This window comes from Dromaius novaehollandiae, chromosome 14 (genome assembly GCF_036370855.1).
Source record: "Dromaius novaehollandiae isolate bDroNov1 chromosome 14, bDroNov1.hap1, whole genome shotgun sequence".
Lineage (NCBI taxonomy): Eukaryota > Metazoa > Chordata > Aves > Casuariiformes > Dromaiidae > Dromaius > Dromaius novaehollandiae.
Window position 1 is genome coordinate 14,290,268 of NC_088111.1, and position 24,271 is coordinate 14,314,538.

Genomic DNA, 24,271 nt, shown 5'->3' on the forward strand with positions numbered 1-24,271 from the left:
TTGTTTCTTATGGCAGAAAATTACCTCAGGGTACCACAGAGAAGAAAAGTAAAAATGAGTTCAAAAGGAGCTCGCCGAAAGCTATGAGGTGACGTGGTCCTTGACGCCTATTAACCACAACAGAGCAGAGGCCACCTCTGGCTCAGGAAGCCCTTAATTTGCTGATTTCTAGAAGCAGGGGAGAGCACAATAAGGAACAAGCAAGCCAGATTTGCTGTATTTTGTATGCTTTTTCCCTAAGCATCTACTGCTGGCATCGCCAGAGTCCAAGCATACACAAAGGAAGCAAAAAGATGTATTTTCACATGTTTTATTAGATTCCAATTTTCAGTCAATCTGATTTTAGCATGGCAATTTGGTCTGACAGAATTCAGCCTTTCTTTAGAAGCAGAGCTGTCAACGTTTTTATTTGTGAAGAAGTAGCCTTCTTAAAAGCTGAAAACTTTTTTGCTGTGTGGGATGTTTCCACAGTGTTTCAGTAAAGACCATTTAAAGTTTTGGTCTTCTTGTTCCTCCACTTTTTCTCTGTCCTTTTTTGGCACAGCATAAAATAGAATGGTTGTTATTTACAGCTTTTATTCTATTTTTCTTTCTGGCCTATTTTTGTAAACTTACCCATGGGTAAAAAGAAAAATCTCCTTCCTCCAATCAGAGTGATCCCACAGTTAGAAAACTTTTAAATGTTAGAGAACAGCCAAGGACAAAAAAGAAAAAGAAGTGACCAGCTTATAGAGATCAATTCTATCGGTCTATATAATAAAAGATGAAAGAGAAAAAAACTTTTTTTTTTTTTTTAAGGAAATGTAATTCACTAGAATGGTTAAAAAGCATTAGTTTAACTCCAAATTCTAGTAATACAAAATAACAGTAATTAAAAAAAAAGTTTTTGATCTGAAATTTGTCTTCTATTCCTAACCATTTCCAAGCCAAAAAGACCACAGTCATTTCTTTGAACAGAGTATTGCAGTTTCCTGCTCCAGAGTAAATTCCTCTCCTCACGTCTGCATCCCCAACTAAGCAAACAGTTTCTAGAAGTTTCCTTGTGCTAACTCCATGCAAACACTCTACCCAAGGCAGCCCCTGCCCCAGCGTGCTTACAGACTAAATTAGATTCAATTAAACACATTTATAAGCAGTAACATGCATGCATAAAGAATCAGCAATGGGAGTTTTTGTCATAAAATCCTAATACTCTCTTTTCCTTGCTAGGAAAGGAGTGCTCTAGCCAGACTCCATTGGCACAGGTAGACGCCTGGGGCTTCACAGATGTATAGCTGAGTTGACACAGGTGCTTTTTCATTATTTCCCTTCAGTTCTTCTGAAAGCTACATAAAATCTGACCCATCTCCCCATGCACCCAGCGGCTGTGCTGAGAAGAACCATCATTATTGCAACAAAGAGTAATAGCTGCTCCATTTGCCAACTGAAACCTTTTTTCTTTTTCTTATTCCTCTTTCCCCCTTCCAACTTCCCTTCAGGCATCCCCTCCCAAATTTGGAAAATAAGATCACCACCTTGAAACAGGCTGTTAGGATTCCATTTTAAAGAAGAGTTTCACTTATGATGAATATGCCAGAAATGTTCCTGCAAAGTCACTGCAAGTTAGTAACATGCACTGCCAGCGCAGCCATCTCTCTTTTGTCCATCCCACAAAGAGCAGTTATGGAACCACCAGCATGCACTACACAGATTTCAGTGCTGTTCAAACATGTGTGCAGTGGAAATCCTCCCTCTAGGTTTTTACTAGTTAGGCCAAATGCTGCCTGTCAACACAGGGTAAAGTTCATCCAGAAAAGATGAAGAATTCTCATAACTTTTTTCCTATTTGGAGAAAGTTACCCCAGAAAATGTTTGTGGGGAAAAAGCTTCCATCATCTTTTCCACAAAGCTAAGAAACTGCATTCATGTCCTTTTAAGAAGGTTGAGTCAATATAATACTGAAACTTGCCTTTAGACAGACTGTACATTAACAATTATATTAATTCAACAACATTAGCAACTTCCCAGCTCCTGTGGGGGCTATTTTCCATCCTGTGGTTATGCAGGTTCCATCTCCTAATAAACTAGTTTTATATTTAAATCAAAATACCATTTTATTTCTTTAACAAGGGAAGAATACATGATGTAAAATGTCAGCCTTTCAAAATGCTAAGGAAACTCTGGCATCTATCAGCCACACAAAACCTATTTTTAGGACCAAAGGTTTATAAAATTAAGGAGCGTTTTTGTCCTAGAGAAGTGCATAGTTTCTACTCAGACTTTATTTGAAGTTGTGCAGTTCGATTTTTGGTGGCATATGTTTTTAACACAAGGTAGAAGAAAACCTAAAGCCTTGGCAAGGTCGGACTACTATAATAAATGTCTTTTAATGGTTACAGAGGATTGGCCAAGTTTTATACAGGAACAAAGTCTCTGGTTTCAAAAGGTTACTCTTGGGATTTATTTTGCTCCAATGGAATCCAAACCATTGCTCATCGGCCTCAAAGGGTCAGAATTATGCTCGCTTCATTAATGGGGAGAATCACTGGCTTTCAAACAATGCAAGAATTGATTTCTATTGATTTATAGCCCAGAGGAATAATTTTAATTGGGCTTTTTTAATTTTCTACAATGATAGCTAATTCTTTCTTAACTGCTGTTTTATTTCTAAGCAGTGGAACACTGAGAAGAATTACTTTAATGATAATGTAGCCAGAAAAAGTGTCCTTAGGTGGACATTAAATATCATTAATTATAGCCCCTTCTGGAAATACTTTGCCAGGTGCTTAGAAAAAAATGCCCATACATATCTTAACTCTGGATTCTAGCTGTGCAATTTTTACACATAAATATTACCTTTAGAGAAAAAAAAGTTCCTGCAATACCTTTTTCAGGTAACTTTGCATCTTTAAGCCCCCTGGGTTAAATCTTCATTTGCAAGTAAACATTTATACATGCTCTGTACAGATAGGTTTGTGTGTATTTCTTTTCATTAAGGGTTGACCTCCCACATCTATGTTCCATGATAAGATCCTTTTCCTATGCAAGTGTCATGTTCAACAGGCTTGGGATCAGTCCCTCAGGCTGCTCTCTGGAGGTCACCACATTCCTCACTTCCACATATGATGGCCTTCTGCTCTCACTGCAGCCTAACTGGTGCTCACAGAAGTTCCCGTAAGGTCAGCTGGAACATGAGCTTGAAGAAAGTCATTTATACCACAGTAACCAGTTACGTGCACATTTTTTTCCCTGAATTTACTGAAGGCAGCTCATGGTCCTGGGCAATTACTGCAGAGTGCTGCAAGAGACAGAGCACAGCAATGCGGGCACCGTGCCATGACAAGGCAGAGGAGTCGCTTCTGGACCAGAGCTGGCTCATGTTCAGCCAGCTCAAAAGTATGCACAGAGAATTTCATGTCTATCTACACCTATTCATATTGACATGATCTAATTTCAGATGCCCAACTCCTATTTTGAAAATCAGGAAAAGCACTCAGGCTCTTAGGACACATAGACCTTAAAAAGCTACTATCTCTATTCTCCATGTATCTATTTCTGCTTTTTCCTCTCTGATCATTCTGTGTAGCAAACGCAAAGACACACTTCCTCATATGCAGCCACAACTCCAGGGGATGCAAAAAAACATAGGCAAGTTAGAGGCCTCCAACAGGGAGACAGATAAGAGGTCTCTGAAAGGGCACTTTAGGAAACTGAAGTGAGATTAAAGAATTAGAAGCCTTTTAAATAATTTGTGCCTTTAAAGGGCATAGTATTCGTAATTTCTGTCAATAATTTAGCATATATATTCTGCGATTAATTAGAAGAAAAACTCTTAGAGGATTCCCACAGGCATTGCCCTGGATCATGACTGTCACAGGGACTGCAAGCAAACAAACATGCCAATAACATTTAAGTCCTGAATAACAGAGGAAGTTGCTATTGGCTTCAATGTTGACTTCAATATTGGCTTCAAAAATTGAGATTTCTTCTTATTTTATCTACTCTCATGAGTAGGAGAAGTTCACTCACAATCCAAATGATACTTCAATCCTACACAAAAATACGAGCTGAGATGCCAAACCAGAGGTCTCCAGTTTCTCACCTGCATGTAGAACAGGCAGGAGAGTAATCAGGAGAACACAGATGCCAAGCTTTGCTCTAGTGATGCAAGCGTGAGCCTGGAGTCACTGAACTGAGTGATCTGAACTAGTATAATCACTGCACTATACTGAACTAGTATAATCCTAGATTTATGCCAGGGCAGGAGAGAATAACAGAATGGAGAATAGCTCCATTCTGCAAAAAAATGGAGGGTTTATAATCTAGCTTGTCTACAGAACAAGCAAAGCTGACATGATCTCTCTTTTTTCACTATTACTAACATCTGGCAGATGATAAGAGATGCAAGAGAAAAGAGCCTGCTTTATGCTTTGACTTTAAAATGAGTGAAATTCCTAAAAGAACTGCTTTTTTTTTTTGACGCATCTTTATACGCCATTGGTTTTAGCTTTTTGAACTTGGTTTCTTTTCCTCTTTATCAAAAGGCAAGAGTAGCAAAGCCCAAAAGTTAATGAGATTTGAAGTGATACCCAGTTTCTTGGGGGAAAAAAAATATATTTGGAGGGTTTTCAGTGATGAACTTGGCAAGAAACCAGGCTTTTCTGCCAAAGGACCACAAGCAGAGAGAAAATTCTGTCACCAACAATTGCCACTCTGGCCCAGATACTGTCTTGCCTCTTTGGAAGACATCTGTTGCTGTGCTTGTGTTGTCAGCAGGCATGCTAATCTCATCACTCCAAATAACACCTCTGCAAAATACCTACTACGGCAAGACCAAATGGACTGGTTTGTCAGGAAAAACAAACTAACTGCTGAGGAAAATCCCTCACCTCAGAGGTTTGTGAAAGCTTGCCATCACTTTGGAACGGCTTCAATGAGTCAGTGTTGATTCAAATGCCATCTCTGTCTCTTTGTTAATGTTTGTCTCCTGCAGAAAGGCCGTCAGTTTGCTAGATGTCTGTATTTCCTTGAACAAATTGTTGGAACACTGTTCTCCCCTTCTGCTCTTCTCCAAAATTAAGTCTCGCACATTACTACCACTGCCTCCAATTATGTGTTATTGTCTATTTGTTCACTGATAAATAACCAAAGATGGAGCTATTCCCTTCCCAAAATGGCACCAGCCAAGGCATTCATTACTTTCCTGAATCCTGCAAATAGTACTAATCCCATCCTCCCTCCATATCATCTCATCATCAGTCAGGGTTGCCCAGCGCCCTCCGCGTTCATGAACTGATACCATAAGACAGCAGTTCAGAACTACAGGAAATTGTCTCATGCCACAGAAGGAAAAGGGTAAAGTTTTATCAGTGATGAGTAGAAGAGGAGAATATATAAAAGTATATGGAAATTCCTCCTCTATAGTTAGAGTTCGTATTCACCTCATCTGTAAATTTAACATGCTTTATTAAGTAGGCGGATCATAATGCCTTTCCCCCACTAAAAAAGCATCAAAACAACCCCCCAAAACAATCAGAATAGAGACTTGAACCTCAGACTAAGCAACCCACACCAGTGTCCTCTTAGCTGTGGTCTTTTTCTAGAAATATTAACAAAATAATTATTTTGGCAAAAGTTTTCTATTCAGGTTCAACTGAAACTGTTGAATGTCACTGAAAATGACAACTCTGCTCAGCATCACTACATTTACTTTTAATCACTGCTCTCCAGGCTTTACTGTCTCTTCTACTCTGTTGGCTTATGGCCATTTCAAATGCTGTGTCCTTGAGTAACAATTTTCTGCTTTTCCATTTTTTCCCTCAAGCAATATAAAGGGTTTCATGACATTAAATGTGCAGAGATTTAGCTGCGTACTCCCCTCGATATTATTTGAGGAGAAAAGCCAAAATTAGAGTCAAAAGCTATATCTATGTTTTCTCACATATATGATAAAAAGTACAGTACACTGTGCGAGGGGTCTTTTCATCCAGAACATTCCCCACATGTGATAAAAAGGAAGGTCTGTGAGTACATAATACACTCTTTTCTAAAAGAAGAGTAGTTTTTTTAAATTTAAACTGAGTGAAATGTCAGCATTATTTCTAAAGGAATTTATTCTCATCTATTCAGTAATAAATTGTAAGATGAGTTAGTTATTAAATTCTATAGATATTCACAAAAACAAATTCCTAAAAACAATTATCTAGAAGAATTCTGGGTTACATCAAGGCAGATAGATTGCCGGTGTGATTTAAGATTGAAACTTGCACCTGATGGAAGGGACTCGCAGGAATTCAGTCCTACTATGTCCCATTCAAGCATTTAGACAAGTGCAGCAACTTCTTGTGCACCAAGTGTCAAACTTACCACCACTTATTCCTTGTCATTAGGGTCAGTTCTGAAATTTGTTGGCATCCCTTTTTCTTTTTTCTTTTTTCTTTTTTCCTTTTTTTTTTTTTTTTTTTTTTTTGACACCAGAGAAAGAGAGTCTGGATATTAAAATTTCTTAAGTGCTCCATGCATTTGTTGCCTAGCATCTGTACAGAGAGGAATTAGGCATCTACTGAGGGTATGAAATATTAATGAAAATTTCCAGGAATGTCACACTACATTCTTTGCTAAATGTGTGAAACTCTGTAAATCAATAGGTATGTACCTCCCACTAGCTAGCAGATCGTTTTGATTCTAACCTACAAACAAAAATAACTCCCTTTCTAACAATTAAAAATGTACTAATTCCAAAAAAATGCATTTCTTCATGATATAATATAAAGGTTTATAATTACAACAGTATTCATCATAATTACAATGCCTTGTTATATGATCATACAGGTTCCTGTTCATTGCAAAAATAAGATTAAGAAAATGAAAGAAGATGAACTTGACATACACCATCCAAAAACCTTCAAAACATCTGCTGAGAAGACCTAACCATGCTGGTTGGACTCACCTAAACAGCCTCACGGTAGAGAAACACAGGCTGCAGGACAAAACCAACTTTAGGTGAGATGATACCTCCCATTCCTGTGTATTTCCACGCGCTCTGTATCAGTGAAGTTAAACAACATCATTTTATGGTTCTTCTGTTGCATTCCTGCTTGGTACCAATATTGCTAAATTGTTTCTTTTAATATATTTATCAGATAATTTCTTGACTTACTGAAGATTTGGGGCTGCTGGGTAAAAAAAGTGTTCTTGACAGCAACAGCTACAACCTGACAGTAGGTCTGCAGAAATACACTCATTTGTTCAGTTACCTAAAAGATTTTCATTCTGCTTTTGAAAAACTTTTTTCTTTGGACACTGAGCTTTCCATTTTGGCAGCAGCCATGCTGGTTTTTGTTATAGTGCTATTCCTCTGCTACCTAATGGAATATTGATTTTTTTAAGCACGTGTAATGCAATCAATACACTAAAAAAAGATGAGAAATAGTTAAGAGAAACCATCTCCTTTTTCTTTTGATACATAATTGGAACAAAGAGAAGCAGACTGAAACCAACAAGCCAGAAACTTTTAGATGCTAAAAATCTTTTGTGGAGTCTCCACTCTGATACAAAGTTTTGGCACACATCATGTTTGGTGTGATATGGGGATATCTGGTGTATGCGTTTAGTTACACTGGACTCACAGGCTTATGCTCCCAGACTGTGGGACTGTCCAAGTGAACAGAGCCAGCACAGTTTAATCTGCGGTGCAGTGTTTCTGGTAAGTATTCCTGAGTTTCCTTTGTTTAATTTTTGTAATAAAAATAAAGGAGAACATAGTACGTATCTCACCAGGAATCTGAGTCACTCTTTGGAGGTGCCTCTCTTAATGAGTACAGAGAAATAGCCCCAAGTAGGTGCAAGCTAGAGTAAGGTGGGATGTATTTGGCCACAGCAACTTTCACCTTTCAGAAGTGACTTCAAACCAAAAGTCCATCTCCGCTCTCTATGCCATGTGTCATTTTTCAAGACCTCCAATCGGTGGAGGCCAGCAGAAGGCCATCAAGATGGTCAGAGGGCTGGAGCACAGCACTTGCCCTGAGAGAGGGCAAGGGGACTGTGTTCATTCAGTCTGGAAAAAGAGAAGTCTTCTGAAGGGATCTTATTATTTCATTCATCTACCTAAAAGGGGGATGATAAAGGAGATGAAACCAGACTCTTCTAAAAGATGCACAAAGAAAGGAGAGGCAATAGTCACAAGCTGCAACAAGGGAAATTCCAACTGGCTATAAGGAAAACATTTTTTCACACTGAGGGTGTTTAAGCACTGTAACAGGCTGCCAAGAGAGCCTGTAAAAACTCCATTCTTAGAGACACTCAAAACTCAGCTGGACAAGGCCCTGAGATTCCCAAACTAACATTGAAATTTGGCTTGCTTTGGGCAGGGAGGAGGATTAGAGACCTCCCCAGGTCCCATCAATCCTATTATTCCATATTCCATAAGTAAACAATGACTTGTAAAAATGTAAAAAATAAGTAAAAAATGACTTTTATTTAGACTGAAGATCATCATCATCAAACAAATTTCCAAAGCTAGGCTGTTATTCCAATAGTCCTGCCTAAATTCTTTCAAGCCCTGATTTTTCAGTAATTATCCAGAGGCTAAAATCATAATGGATCTCTTAATGACTGAGCTTTGTGGCTCTTCCATGTTACACTTGTGGGGCTGACCTATTTTCATCAATTTCTTGTCAGCACAGTCAACCACATCAGAGTTTCTACATAAACTACGCCCTTTTCTTCTGGAGGACTATTACCAACGAACTCACATGCATCAAGTTTCTGCAAACTACTGGCAAAGTCATTGCCTAGTGTTAGAGGTGATCATCAGAGTAGAGAACAGCTGAAATCCCAGCAGTGCTGTTGAGGAGATACTAAATGTGGTTTTGTTCTAAATTTATAATTTAAGTTCATGTCACACACACTGATGTCATTTCTCCTTACCTCAGAACTCATGCCCCTTTCTCTGGGGAGTAGTCTTTGTAGCCATTCTTCCATGTACTTTGGTGAAATCTGCTGAGCAGCGGAAATAGTTGAGCTTAATTTGATGCGGTCTGGATGCAATGTCCACAGTGAGACCCAGAACTGGTATTAGGCATCTCAGGACAACACTTTCCATTCCTGAGCATTACTCTGACAGTGCATGTGTGTGCCTACATTTCCTAATCAGTCTCCAGAGTGTCTGTGAAAGGGAGGCCCATGGCAGATCCATGGCATTCTTCTGATACCAGAGTTCCTTAAACTGCATAACCTTGTGTGTGTCTGTACAGTCTAGATGACCAGGAATTGAAGCTTTGCCCTATGTCATCACAAAGTATATGACCCCAGCTCTCTGAAAACATCAAAAATCTGACATCTGATTTGCAGGCAATCATAATTTGAGAATTCCCAGGACTCCCATTCACTTTCACTTATATTACAAAAACAATCCCTGAATCGCTGCTCTAGGTTGAACTGGAATTAGCTTCCAAAGACAAAACACCTTTTTAAACTTCCATGACATAATTTTCACCAAAGACTTTTTCCTTTATGATTTCTTATCTTGTCCATTATTTGATTCTTTTTTTCTTACAGAAGGTTAAAGAAAGACTATTTACTTGGGTAGGGTGGGAAGAACAAGTCTGTGTAGATGCAAGTACAGCCTGCAGATTACTCCATTTGGTTGGCTTCGCTGATTTTTCTTACTTGTTACCCACAGCTCTGTCCTGGGTCACGTCATAAAAAGTCTTTTCATAGGGAAAAATCTCTCTCTGTCACTGTATAAACTACTTCAGAGTGGCTCACACACAGCCTGGAAAAAGTTAAGATGCACAAGATCTTGGATGTGACGCAGATGAATCTGAGTGAGCAACAGGTGATGAAGGTGTGGATCTGAGGGTATGTGGAGACATCCCTTCTCCTCCCGAACACCAAAGAGCCAGAGCATGCTGGAGTTGCAGAGGATCATGGTAGCGGCAGGGAACTGGCAGGGGGCAGACAATGAACACAGTATCAAAAGAACCAAATGAAAAAGAGGGCAAGAGATGTTTCAATGAAGGAGGAAAAACTGAGAAAGACAAAGTAAAGACTGGGAGAGCACAGAAGGGGAAGGAGTCATCTACATGTAATAGTACATACACATAAGTAATATAAGAATGAGCCCTCAGACATTTGTGTAGGAGTCTGGGAATATTTAAAACAATTCCTGCTGCTCAGCTCTGAACCCTGCTGCTGGCTGGAGTAGTAAAGACCACCTTGCATTTTTCTTAAGTGAGATGTCCTGAGCACTTTAAAAAATCCCAGCCTCCATGTTCTTATTTCTCATCAAGCGTGAAAAGAAAAGCACAAATAGAAACTCTGCCAGTGTCATTAAGCTCTGCTCTAAGAGGGACTCTCTTAAGCAAATTAAAAAATTCCTTTCTTGGCCCACCAATTAACATTTCTGCTTGCTATGAACATAGGTGGGATCTTTCGAAGCTAGTGACCTACAGAAGGAAAGCTCTCACTTCTGGGGCCTTCATATATAGTAGCACATGCTGGTATGAGCTTTACTAATTTAGACTTGCTTTACACTAGTAAAACAATTGAATGTTATGTATAAGAAAAGATATTAATTTATTTCTTTCTCAACCACCTCAGGTTCCATCGTGTACCACATCAGTCCAACAACAGTACAGACAGCAAGAGTAATCAAGTTAAAACAAACCCACTCTGTCCTTAGGCTTGTCCTTTTCCTGTCTGTGTTGCCCAGAAGAGCACAGAGATTATCCCTGATCACAAATTCTTTGCTGGATCAGGTGGGTGCCAGTAGTGTTTCTCTATACTAAAAACCAGCCAAGGATGGTTCACTCAGGATTAGAAGACATTTGCTTGTAGTCCTCAATTCCCTTGGACTTCTAAATTAACAGAAGCTCCATTAAGCTCGTACAAGTCTTTACAAATCCAATGTGGGCATTTAAAAAATCTCTTTCTTTGCATATTTACAATGCCTAAACTTCATCAGGGTAATGACTACCATTTACCAAAAATTCTGTGCACCTAAGGTAGACAAACAATTAACACACTGGATAATGTAGAGATTGGATTCCCCGCTATGAGTTCAACTCACATAGTACAGATGACTCTTCAGAATCATCCATAAATTAAACTTTCTTGTAAGCACCCCTTACCTATTGCTTAAGTAATGTCAATTTAGCTGAAGTGGAGCGTTTAAATACGAAGGGAAATAGACAGCAAATGAACGGATACAAAATGAAACAGTAGGATCTCCTCCTATTAAAACAAATTCATGATGTTAGATTTTTTAAAACCTTGCCATTAAGCAAACATAGGAAATGACTCCAGCCAACAAGAATGGAAATTAATGATTTCTCAACTGACTCAAGGAATATTATACATTTCCCAAATTTAAACAAAAATTCCACTAAGAAAAAGATAGAAATGGAATTTTAAAAGCTCTAAAAAGCATTAATTAGCATCATCTACAATATCTGGTAGCAAGTTTCAAGTGCAGGTCCTGGAGCACAAATCTTTCCTTATCAAGCAAAAGGCTAGCCCCTTCTCTAGGAGCACCACCAGGTAAGAATTAGACTCAGAAAATGAATGTAGAAAACAAATTTAACTATGATAATTGCACTGCAAAAGGTGATTCTGATAGCAGAAGGAGGGATCTCCCCCCCCCCCCCCTTTTGCTAAAAAGGAAACATTTATCGCCGCTCAGGACATTAAGCTCAGCACAGTGCTTTCCAGTTACCTCCTACCTTCACTGGACGAATGCGCTGCTTCAGTTTGGGCCACAGCCACATGTCAGCCTGAATCAGCCATGGAAAGATTCTCGGTCCCTGCTGGTTTGTGGGGAGTCAGAAAGCAGTGGGAACGGTGAGGAAACGGCGACCTTCCACGTTCCTGAGATAGAGAGGCTGAGTATGAGCTCCATGGTGAGCCTGCAGCACATCATGTCAGAGAGGAAGAAAAAAGGAAACTGAGAGATTAAGAGAGATAAAAAGCTCTTTATTGAGTTTAATACACAGCAAAATGGAGGAGGAAATGAAAACTAACAGCTGAAGAATATCAACCATAGGTGTCCCTATCTTTTTTCTGACACAACTTATTTTGCCTTGCTGTTTTCCAAGTGCTGCCAGAATCCATGCACATCCAATCCCTCAGATATCTATAGGCCCAAAGATCTAGGCCAATTACAAGCAGCTGAGAACATTGCCCTCTGTGCGCAAAATAACATTTTAAAATAGAATAAAAGCAGTCAACTAGACTCCAGTCAGCCACTTACATATGTTCCCTTCATCTCTTTCTGCCCATTATCTCATTATTCTGGTACATATCAAGGAGTTTTGTACTGTATTAATAAAATGGACAAGAGATCATTTCGATATTCTCCAGCAGAGTGATTTACAATGTAAGATCTAAGAATGAGATCACCTTATCTCCATCTTTCCAAAGATGTTGAATATAGAACTGACGGAAATTAATTCTGATTTTTCTTGCTTCTAACCAGAGTACCATGCAAACCACCACAATTCATTCCTTTCATTCCTTTCTCTAGGGTATTTCCAATATGGCAAATATAATTTTAAAATTCTTAGATCAGAAGAGGCAGCACTGGTTGTTTCAAATTGCCTTTTAATTCTCATGTATCTGTGACGGGGAATAAGCCAAAGGCGTCACAAACACACAAAAAAGAAAAAATCTGACCAGGCAATCATCTCAGGATTCTATCCTGATATCAGTCAGAGTGTGCCAAATTGATATCATAGGTTGTCACAGAAATAAGACCCATCTATATATGGAAGCAAAGAAAAACTATTCAAGAACAATTAAACAATAGATGATAAAAAGCAAGAAGAATGAATATTTCTCAGTAATGGAAATGCTGGCAAGCACTAGATGCAGTGTACACAACCCTCATCCAGCAAAGCAGAGACACACATGGTTAATTTTAATTTTAACCTAATTTGAGACTTGAGCATGTGATTCGCTGCCCCATTTAGTTCAAAATTGAAATTAAGCAGGTGCTTAAGTGCTTTGCTGGACTGAGGCCATATACAAAAGTTATACTGGTCATGAATACCTATTGCCATAGGTTGACTCGCAATTGAAAAGTCAACACTTTAAGATAAAATACCTGGGTTTATTTATTTATTTACCACCAGAATGCATTGTTAGCAAGGAAAGCTGTAGCAGTTGTAAGGTTCCTTTTGAGAAACAAAAGCAAAATCAACAAAAACTCCCGAATACTTAGCACAAATACCTCTAGAAAATTCCCAGAACTTAGAGAAAAAAGCCTGCTTTTAAAGATTGATTACAGTGTCCTATGTTCCTGTGTGCATTATGGCCACCAGCCTAATGTATTTTTTCTCGCCATCCTACAGTGCACAGTTCACCATCTATGCTGTAGTGAAGACAAGGCTGACAAAGAAGCCGCTATGAATATCCCAATGCAGCAATCTGGGGCACAATTTCTGGCTGACTTACCTCCCAGTTATCCTTCAGCTATAGCCGAAGTAGAGACGTTATCCCTTCCCAGACTCAGGGAAATGTCATTTCTAATGTCACCTTTCAAGCACTGTAGCCAAAATGCCTTTCAGGGCCCAATAAATTCTCCAGGTGAATGCAGAGCAGAAAGGGAGCCACAATTCTGTCTTTTCCTTCCTCTAAGTGATTTGTTACCTGCGAGTGCAAAATGAAGCGGGCACAGCACAGACTCAGCGCAGCGGAGCATCCCTACCGCCGGCCTAGGAGCCTGCAGTCAGTGCCGCATAGCAACTCGCCTTCAGGTCTGTCTTTAGGAGCTCTGAAGTCACCCACCACAGAAAGTCATGTCCCATCACAGGAGGGCTTGAAGTGGGGCATATCAGACAAGTAAACTCTTTTCATCATCTCATTCCTCTCCCATTCTCCTTCAGGCAGGCAAGGACAATCTACTGCACTGCATATTTTATTAACATTACAACAGGTCTGCACTGGTCTGTAACACTCTGCACAATGTGCAGGGAGGGACTGAGCTGAAAGTATAGAATGGGGTCAGAAGCACCTTGCCTATCTCCGAGGACTACTTATTCTTGAAGAAAATCAGGGGAAAGTAAGAGGAGGGAGAGCATCTGCAATGGATGCTGAAAAAACAGAACACTTAGGAAAAAGTACCTTAAGGTCAGCTGGGGCTGTCCTCATTCGAGCATCCATCTCATTTTTTCAGTTCTACGCTTCACACTCTAATGGCGCCCCGAAGATTTTGGCCTGCCAGGGATTTCTGAGCCTGCAAGTATTAAACTGTAGAAATATGATGTTTATAAGATGTTAAGTGTCTGACTATGGTCCCAAAGAGCAAAGAGCTTTGAGTTATAATGAAAAGAGTTAAAGAAAAGAAATTAAAAAGAAACTTGCCAAAACAGCAGCCTAGCTGAAAGCATAATTAAACTTCCTTTCTCCTTATGGGCTATCATTTTGTCTTAGCAACTCCGCGTAATAAATTGTGTCTCTGGGAAATATGTTGTATAACAAGAATCTCAGCCATGACTGGCAGTGAATTGGCAAAGAGGCTCACCCAAGTTATTGAGACCACCTCCCAGCTACCACCAAACAGGTCTTTGTGCTTACTTAAAACTCAGCAGACCTCTTCCTCAAAGCAGATAAGAACAACTGTAAATTAACATCACCAACACGTATTTACATGCATTTTTCTGCAACGAAACTATGCTTTCGTGCTTTACTGAGCAGGATCTACAGAAACAGATGGTTGGAAGCTTTCTTAAATGCTGATCTGGAACATCCATGGGAGTGGTACCACCCATGAGGGGGCAGGGGGGTAACAGCAGACACCATATGCTGCCCCTTTCCCTCCAATACTTCACAGCCTCTCATTCCCTCCTCCTTCCTCGTCACGCAGGTGCAGGAGGACACTGTCAGTCTTAATGCAGCATCAGCATCTTCTCTCTTTGTAAGGAGTGGGTTTTGATCACTCTAACACGTATGGCTCATTCTTAATAGGACAACCGATTATCAGTCTTTTTATGCATGTTTAGGGCACAGCTGTATGTCAGAGGCTTACAGACTTGGAAATTGTACCTTTGTTTCCCCGAGAACTAAGGAAATGCAGACACCTTCTTCCATTGGAAGGAAGGTTTAGAATGGCTCCAGCGGGTGTCTCATCCTCATACCGTGCTGCGGTGGGCCGCTGGCCTGCCTCATCAGGACAGCTCTGTATCCCAGGCTCCCTGGCTATACTCTGACTTTCTTCTGCATCTGCCATCTCCTCCTCTCTCAGTGGTAACATAAATACGTGAGTCTTACATAGCACTTGCCACTGCTAGCTCTTAACTACTCTTTCACAAAGGAAATCAGTACATTTAATCTTATTTTAGAGGTAAGGACACTGAGTAACAGAGATGTGAGATGAGTCATTTAAGACACTTTACAGATGACAGACATGGACAGAAAACTATCTCAGCGCTCTGTTGACAAGACGATGCTGAAAAAAATCAGTATGTATCTCTGAACAGAGTTTTTGCCTATCAACAAACACCAGGAGAAAAGTATTAGCATCATTTTATACCAACTGCACTAGGATTCCCATTCACCTTACCGCTCCTACTGACAGCCTTCTAACTTAGCCCTCGAATATTTCTCACCTTAAGAACATTCTTCAGAAGATCACGGTGCACAAAAAGGGAAGGACAGGCTCTGCTTGGGCTAGAAGTGGGGGCGCAGACATTCGGGGAGGAAGCCCTGGTTCTGCTTATCTAATATAACAGCGGAGCAGCCTCACGAGAAGAGGAAGGCATGCCTTGCCTCTTTGCCTTCCTATGCTCATACGATATCACAGGTGAGATGAAATTATGAGTCAAAATCTCTCTTTAAAGGCCGGCTGGATTCCTGCAGTAATGGTTACTATACACAGATTACAAAATCCTAATCTTGGCAGATTATGAGGAAGAGAAAGGCTTGTTTACCAAAATCAGATGAATTTCCTTATGAATATAGGAAATTGTCAGGTATTTCTTTGTTAGCATGTGCTGTCTCACAGCTTCCTTTTCAACAGCTTGAAAGAACATCTATTGAAAAAGACAACACCTGAATGTTTTACATAACTGAACACCAGGGCTGTAAAGAAAAATAAATGTGGATTTTTTTTCTGAGTTTCCTTCCCAAACCTTTGTGCTATTGCATGTCTGTTGGTGGACTATGCAGTAAGGTACTACCTATGCATATAGATGGGTAGGGAGAAAATTTACTTGGGAATTTGTTTTGCATTTTTTTCCACTAGAATGGGGCTCTCTACAGAAATGGAGATAATTTTTACTGTATTTTTTGTGCAAGAACGGTCCAGAATATGGTCCAGAATAGATTTTTCCGATCACAATAAGAGGAAAGGAAACAAGATTTATCCACTCCAAAATTAGCAAGAATCTCATGCAACTTCCCTAACTCTGACCTCAATCACTCTTCTTAAGCTGTCCCTTTTTAAATATTCATTAGGCCAGAATCTATGCCTGTATTTAGGGTAACCATCTGTCATGAGTGCTTTAAAACCCAAGTCAAGGATCTTGGTGTGAGCCAAAGTCTCCTGCAGGCCAATTCACCTATTCTGTGAATTTTTGCTTTCACTCCCTATCTCTAAAATAGTTCTAGAACTTTTGGACAGGTTTAATTCTCCCCTCAGTGTATGTTGAAAACATACTTTCAAATGGCTATTTTTTTTTCTTTTTTAAGGATACATGGTCCTTCCTGAAAATTTCTTGCAAAGTTCTTCAAATCCTAAAATTAGACATCTCAGCTGGAGAGAAAATAACGATTTTCTCACTCCGGTGGACATTACTGTTTACGGGAAATGACTTTGGGGAGCTCTCTTGTAAAGATCACTGCCCTGGAAAACAACAGCCTGGTTAAAGCTTCTCCCTCCTTGGAATTTTTAAAAATGTTTCCCAGTTAATAAATCTGCTCTATATAGCAAGGTCTAATTGCTGCCTTTTTCTCCAAACAACATCTCTGTTTATCTGCTTGCCTCTTTCTGCCCATGATCTAATTTCCTACCTTCCATTCTCCTTCTCCTTCCATCTGCACCATTTCATCAAAGCACTTAAACATAGGCAGAAGCAATAGCCCATTACAGTTAAAATGTGTTTAAGTGTCATGACTTGCTCTACGAGGATAGAGTGCTGAACTGAGGTTTGAGCTGATACCGAATGATGATGAGCAGGACAGAATCTGATCCCTATAAATGGCTCATTGTACTACTTATTAGTCCCTAGAAAACTAATAAGGTTCCAAACAGGTCTCAGAATCACCTGTTGAGATCCAAACGAAACACTGGGGACTTCTTCAACCTTCAGACATTACTCTAAGGACTTAACGAACAGTAAACATTCATGCTGCTAAAGACAAGCCTCTTTTTTTTTCTCTCCCTTTCATCAAATATGCTTCAGTTATCACAAAACTGTAGCAGAAAATGCTTTTTTTTTTTTTTTTTTAAATCATGTGGCTGATTCTTTACAGAATCTCAAGGACAGAAATGGAGTCATGTATAGTCCAGGTGTTATTTAAAATGTCTATTGGAACAGCACATTTGTGCAGAAGTTGTGCAGCAAGAAGGCAGGAGGGGCTTGTCCCTTGGTAGTCTCATCCCACACAGCTTTTTATAAATTGTCCTTTCCATTTTGGAGACTGACTTGACCTGGCCACCTGGAGACATAAATCACCACATCCTACAGAAGTTAATGGAACACCACTGATTTAAGCTTACCTGAAGATATGGCTCTAAGCATCTACCATGCTTATTCTTAGACACACTCCTTTCATCTCTTACACTAGCCTTGCTCTCAGTATCATGAAAAAAAATATATCTGAGTAGTTAACATTCGCAAAGGCTTGAAAAAGTGGAGGCTGAGAAAGGAGATGCTGAATAGGGCACAAAAAGTTCAGGAAAGTCCCACACTTCTAACCTATAATTCCTCTTACAAAGGACTGGCCTCCTAAGTCTCTGTGGCATTAAATGCACATACACAGGCTTTGTGATTTGTAAACACGAATTAATGTTCTATACAGAATCAGAAAACATAATTATATAGCTAATCCAGCTCCCATTTAAAGTTAGGCCACTGGCATAGAAACAGAAGAGATAAAAGGCAAATAACATACAAAATAATGCCGTGGGCAAAGCGAACTTGAGTAATGTGAAAAGGAAGAAAGAAGGAGATAATTACCTAAATGGAACATAATAACCATTTGTTAAACATTCACAGCTTGATCTAAACCCCGCTAAAGTCAGTAGAAAGATCTCCCTTGACTTTAGTGAGTTTTGAATTAAGCTTTTAAACATTAGGGATAGGAATACTAGGGATTTTTTTAGCATTTCACATTAAACTCTGCAATGGAAATGCTGTGAAGTTGCAGCTTCTCCTCTCTACCATTTCTTCCCTCACCCTCCCTCAGCATTGCCTCACTCTGGTATGGCTTGAAATTTAGTGAGATGTGATTTTATAAATTCCCCCACCTTCACACTAAGCTAAGATAAAGCTAAGACTTGGGGCTGTTTGAAATCTCATTTTACAGTTTACAGTTTGAGTCCATCTCTAGGAGAGAATCTCTTTTGAGATTTGTTCAAAACCTTCAGTATTTAAAGAGAAAAGAAAGGGAAGAGCTATGTGAATAGCAAGGGCATCTGGACAGCTGCTCTGGCAATTTGACATTAATAGGCAGCAATAGGCATGACACTGGTAGCTGTCCAGAGCACTCTTAATCTGAGACATAGAGAAGACAGAAATGAAGACGTCTTTACTGTCAGAGAAGAGAGGCCCATCCATGACAGACAGACAAGATATTAAGACAAAAACTGGGAAAGGAAAATTAAAAGCAGAAAGGAAGTGAGGGAAAAAGGCCTGGGAAGCATTGAGGCAGACAATAATTTAGAGATTTATGTGGCATTGAAGACTGTCTCTATAGAGTGAAACATCAGCCCTGAAGCTGCCCAGATCTGTTTTCTGCAGAATTCTGTCCATCCATTAGTTAACACCTTCATTCACAGAATCCAGAACCATCAGCGAGGAGATCAGACACGCTGGCTCAGGGCTTTGTCCAGGTGGGTCTTGAAAACTTCCAAGTACAAAGATCTCACACCTTCTCTTACACAACTTGTTTCACTGTTAATTATTCAAATAGTGCCTTCCCCCCTCCTACCCCCATATTAAGTCAGAACTTTCCCTTTTTCAAATTATGGCCATTGTCTCTCATTTTCCTGCTCTGTGTCTCAATAAAGCATATCACAAGACGTGGGCTAACAGTGAAATTACAATGTAGACACCATCCTGGAATGTGTTAATAGAAGTTTGGTACTGTTGACCCTCTTTTATTTCTGAATGATGAAATGGGTGACCTACAGTGGTTCTCCCCAGTTTTGAGAATAACTTTGGGCAGCATATGGCTCCACATGTGTCTCTGCGGAGTTATATACATTTACTAAGTCTTGAGAAGAAACAGGTAGTCCATATTCAGAGCAGGTCACTGGAGACTGAATACCCTAGAGCATTCATCAGGTACTCCCAGACTAAGAGCCAGATATTTACTTCAGATGGTTGTATTCCACTTTATAGTGAAAAACTGTATGTGTTGTTTTAGCAACATTTATAGCAGGAACAATTGATCTATAGGGGAAAAAAACACTTTAAAATAGTTCTAATTACATGCAGCCCTGTCGTGTTGTTAAATGAGGCTTGCTGCTGTTTTATGAATAATTTGCAGAATTCATTGTAAGTAAATTATATTAAGAATTGGGAATAGGCTCTGGACTGCAATGCAGCAGGTTTTTCCTTCCCTCCTGCCTTCTTATAATACATTTGGAGTAGTTGTTATAATCACAAAACATAATCGCAGTTATACTCAAAGACAAGGAACTATAACGTAAAAACAACAGTTTCATTTCCCACCAGATTGTGACTTATACTTAAACAATAGAAGAAGCTGAGTTAGCAAGAATGAAGACTCTTTCCAATCAGTGAACCAGACAAAATGCTTTGCCCGCAGAGGGCTGTAAAATAGAATGACAAGTGTCTTTTAAACATTTTTAGGTTGATGCTATGAAGCTCCCAAATGTTTCTTCTCCTACTGAGTGAGAATCCAGCATCACAGTATTTGTAGCATATCCTGGAAGACAAGCCATCCAAAACCTAGCACGACCAGAGAGCAGAATTCCAATTAAAATGTAACTTGAAATATAAAAATAGGTCAAAAAGATGAGCTTCCCCCGGGTCTGCCCAGTTCTGTGTTTCCTTCTTGCCTCTGCAGACTTTCCAGCTTGTCCCTCATCTAATCCAAAGCTATCCTCAGGTTCTCAAGCACAAAATCAAGTTTGCCACACACATGCTTCATGCCAACACAGAGAAACAGGGATTTCCCCTTCACCCCTTCTTTCTTATGTGCAGCAAGCAAACACATCAGTCCTTTAAATGGATTCAGAATAGTGGTCTCCTTCAGTGTCTACTCTATCAACTTGTTACGATCTTTACGAAATGAGGGCCTCTTCTATCTACTTCAAGGCTAGGAGGACCTTAAGGAACACACAGTCTGGCTGCCTGTGTAACACATGGTACACAATATCATACCAACAATTTCTACCTCAATCACATAATTTCTGACTGAGCTGTAATGCATCATTTAAAATGCATCTATTCAGCCTTCAGTCATTATAGATTTGACCCTTTCCTAAGGTAAACTGCTCCAGCAACTAAACTGTCCTTGCTGCAAAATGTATGTTTTTTTCCTAGTCTGAATTTGTCTAGCTTTAGATTCCAACCGCTTGCATTATGCCTTTTTTCTGCTTGATTAAAGAACCTTCTGCTGTCAGAAACTGCATCCCCACGAGGGTCCTTGTAGACAACAATCGAGTAACTTCTTGCCTTCTTCTGAATAAACCAAACAGACTGATTCAGGTCAAACACAATTCCTCACCCTCTTACTATGAGATATATCTTCCAGATTCCAAATGATTCTCGTAATTCTTTTATGAGCCTCTCCAAATTTCTTATTTGGCATAAACTTCACATTTGTCAGCCATATGCTTCAATGAAGCATATTGTCTTCTACGAAATTAAAAATATTTAACCTTAGTGGTTGCTCAAAATACTCTGTAATTCCTGCTAAAATATAAAATCATTCTTTATCACTAGAACATACACAAAATCAACCTGCTCTTTCAAAACACACAACAGAAATATTTAACAGTATTAAAACAAGGCCAACTCACTAGATTTCAGTATGACTTTTTTGTCGGGCTCCTCTAAAAACCAAAAATTAGATCACACTATTCTGATGAGCTAGGAATAAAATTAGAAGAGTTCATGGTACCACAGGACCAGGTTCACATGACAACCACCTCTACCACTACATCTGACTTTGACTCATTCCATTCCATCTTCCCTTAATATTGTTCCAGGCTGTTGGCATTTGAATTGGAACTGGAATTTGTTAGCCAAGAAAATCTTCCCACATTTCAGAAAAAAACTTTTGCAATTTTTATGTCCTTATGTACGGCTGTCCTTTCTGGCAAACTGTTTTTCTTATTTATGCAGACGTTCCCTTTGAAAGCCTCAGATTTGTCTCCACTAGTCCAAAAAAGGATGCCAAGTAACACCAAATCTCAGTACAATATCATTTTATAACAATTCAACATCTGTTATTTTATCCTTTAAAAACTAAAGGGGTGGACACCTGCAAAAGTGGAGTCAGACATTTGCTTCTAGAAAATGTGGTTAGAGTCCAATGGCACATAAAACTTTAATGATCGAGGTCTTGAGTAGCTGCGAACTCCATCAGTACAAAAATTCTGTTCTCCGAGTCCAGATAAACTCCCAGAAAAATCTGAGGGTTCTGATGGCTTTTTGCCATTAGCCTGCTGCTGGTAAAGTTAAGTTTGTAGGCATTAGAAATGTGCTGGAACAGTAATAATACCAGAATTGATATACCTCCTTCATCATTATCTAGAAAACAATTCTTTTTCTAAAATGACCGTACCATGTTGCCTGTTAAATAAGAAAATAATAGCTGATAAATACTGATTGATACCAAAGTCTAAGATTTGAATAAGTATCCCATCGTACAGAACCTATACAGCTGTTCTAATTAACTAACTAGCAATCTGAAATGGCCATTATTTCCCCAAATCAATGTTTAATACTCATAGCAGCTACCTGAAAACATCCTTTTTTCCACCAAGTATTCCCATAGTATATAGCCAAGGACAAGAAAAACAAGTATGGAAGACGAGCACAAAAGGGAGCATCTCTGAGTGGGTCATCTTCTCTTTAATATGATAGACTACTTCTGCAAGTTGTGCACCATCTGCTAGATAAGACTTACTTACCTAGTGGGAGATGAAGGAGGATCATGAGGTGACAGCAGATAGCATGACAGATGCACTTCACTGATCCAAACATCCTTTCAGCAACCTGGGAACAGAGCGAAGGCCTTGTGTCAGCCAATTCTCCCTTTAAGACATAGATCAAAGCAATATTGCCATCACATTCTTTCCTGCTCTTTTTTTTTAAATCTTTGTTATTCATTTTGAAATCTATACAGGGATAAGAGGCAGATTTCTGCTTACATGACAACGTCTACTTGACTTCAGAATCAGTTTTGCATTTTCAGTGGTGTGCTTGCTTAGCAGGTTATTCTATTTCTGCTGAACTACCCATTAAAATGCCTGCAGTGTAGTAAATTACATGGGAATATGCTGATCTCCTGCTGCTGCTTTCTTGATTGTCAATGGCCTTGCTTCCGTAGTCCAGTGGCATAGCTCGGCTGCATTCTCCAGGCTGTTATTCTCCCTGCTTCTCAGAGATCTGTTTTTCCTCTGAGAGGAGTATGCAAAACAAAACAGGCAATTCTTTATGCATAAAGCTATTTGTGAAGATATGTAACAAAAATCAGGGCATTTATATGATTAATAGAGCTCTCAGGACCTATTTGAGATTTAACTTCCTTATTGTGAAAGTTTACTGGTTACAGAACAAAAACCTTTATAGAGCACAAAGTTATGGCAGTTGAAAGCAGTGTTGAAGTCATATGGATGCATAGGAATTGAGGCAAAATATAACCATAAAGAGTGTTTATTATATTGAGGGACTATGAAAATCATGGTATTCAATGCATTGTATACATAACCAGTGTTTGAAATTTTTAATTCTAATGAAGCAACTTGAATTGCCAATCCTATTAAAAAATGTAGAACCCATGTGCCTAAATTTCTGAGCACTGCTGCACTCTCTGCCCTAATGTATATTGATCTGTTTGGAAATTAACTAAATAATCTGAAACTTTATTACAGAGTTAGCCATTGGTTATTTAATACTTTAGCTACATGCATTATTTCAAAGCAGTATAAACTGGCATGATATTTTGCAAAACATTCTACATAGATGCTCACCTGCACGGCACCCAGCACAGCACCTGGAATCCCCGCACTCCCGAAATATAAAAAACAATGAAAATCAAGGCTGCACCCCAAACCACTGGCTCAGTGCAGATACTTTGGCTGCACAGGACACCAGTTCAAGCAAGACTTACAGAGACATTGCTAGTGTGGACGGTTATTTAAGAGTGATGTTTGGAAAGGGATCTGCTTTGTGTGAGGAAATATGCATCTGAGAGCTAGCCAGGAAAAAGCAGAGAGCTTGAAAAGGTTTGTAACTGATGAAGGGTAACAATGAGAGTTTGCCTACTTCCCATGAAGCCAGTTTGCTTTGAGGTACAAAAGGAGTCTGAATTTTTCATATGGATGCTCTCTAGGTGTTAAACTTTCCCATGGCAGTATTAGGACAGGAATAAAGCTCCACTCCAACTTGCCATAGCTATCAGACTGTTTCTTCCTCCTTCCCCAAGCCCCCAAAGCCACAGACTCTTCCTTGTTAATTGTCTTGGAACAAGCAAGACAAAGTTGCCCGTCCAGAAGATACAAATTCCACCGAGAAAGACAGTAGCCAGCTGGGACACGTAGCTGCCCGGCGCTCAGCCCACACAGCCACATCTACAGCAGACTCTCCCTTGCCGTGCGGGAGACCTGCACATTAAACTGCTTCCCAAACATCTTGTCTGCAGGAGGACCCTGCCAGCACTCAATTGCATTGGCCATCACTTTAAACTACTCTCTCTACTTGTCAGGCACCCATCTTCTCACTAGTAAAGAAAGATAAGGCACCTAAAAGAAAAAAGAAAATAAAAAAGAAAATCACACGTTCCTCTACTAATCCCTACCCTGACCTAGCATTTAGGTATAATTTATCTTAAAACACAGGTATTGTCCCACTGAAACAAGACTGAAGCATGAATA

At 39.5% G+C, this 24,271-nt stretch overlaps 1 long non-coding RNA gene across 14 annotated transcripts in view; it reads right to left on the minus strand.

Moving 5' to 3' along the window:
* LOC112981110 (uncharacterized) overlaps nt 1-24,271 on the minus strand; it is a 210,614-nt gene that overhangs the window by 40,486 nt on the left and 145,857 nt on the right. For 9 of the 14 annotated variants that reach the window (XR_010391639.1, XR_010391638.1, XR_010391635.1 and 6 more), the window contains 5 exons: nt 22,665-22,795; nt 22,307-22,391; nt 14,101-14,226; nt 11,703-11,885; nt 8,908-9,925 (listed from right to left, as the gene is read on the minus strand). This is a non-coding gene — a long non-coding RNA (uncharacterized LOC112981110). The remainder of the gene's footprint in view (nt 1-8,907; nt 9,926-11,702; nt 11,886-14,100; nt 14,227-22,306; nt 22,392-22,664; nt 22,796-24,271) is intronic. The other 5 variants (XR_010391640.1, XR_010391634.1, XR_010391641.1 and 2 more) reach the window with 4 other exon arrangements.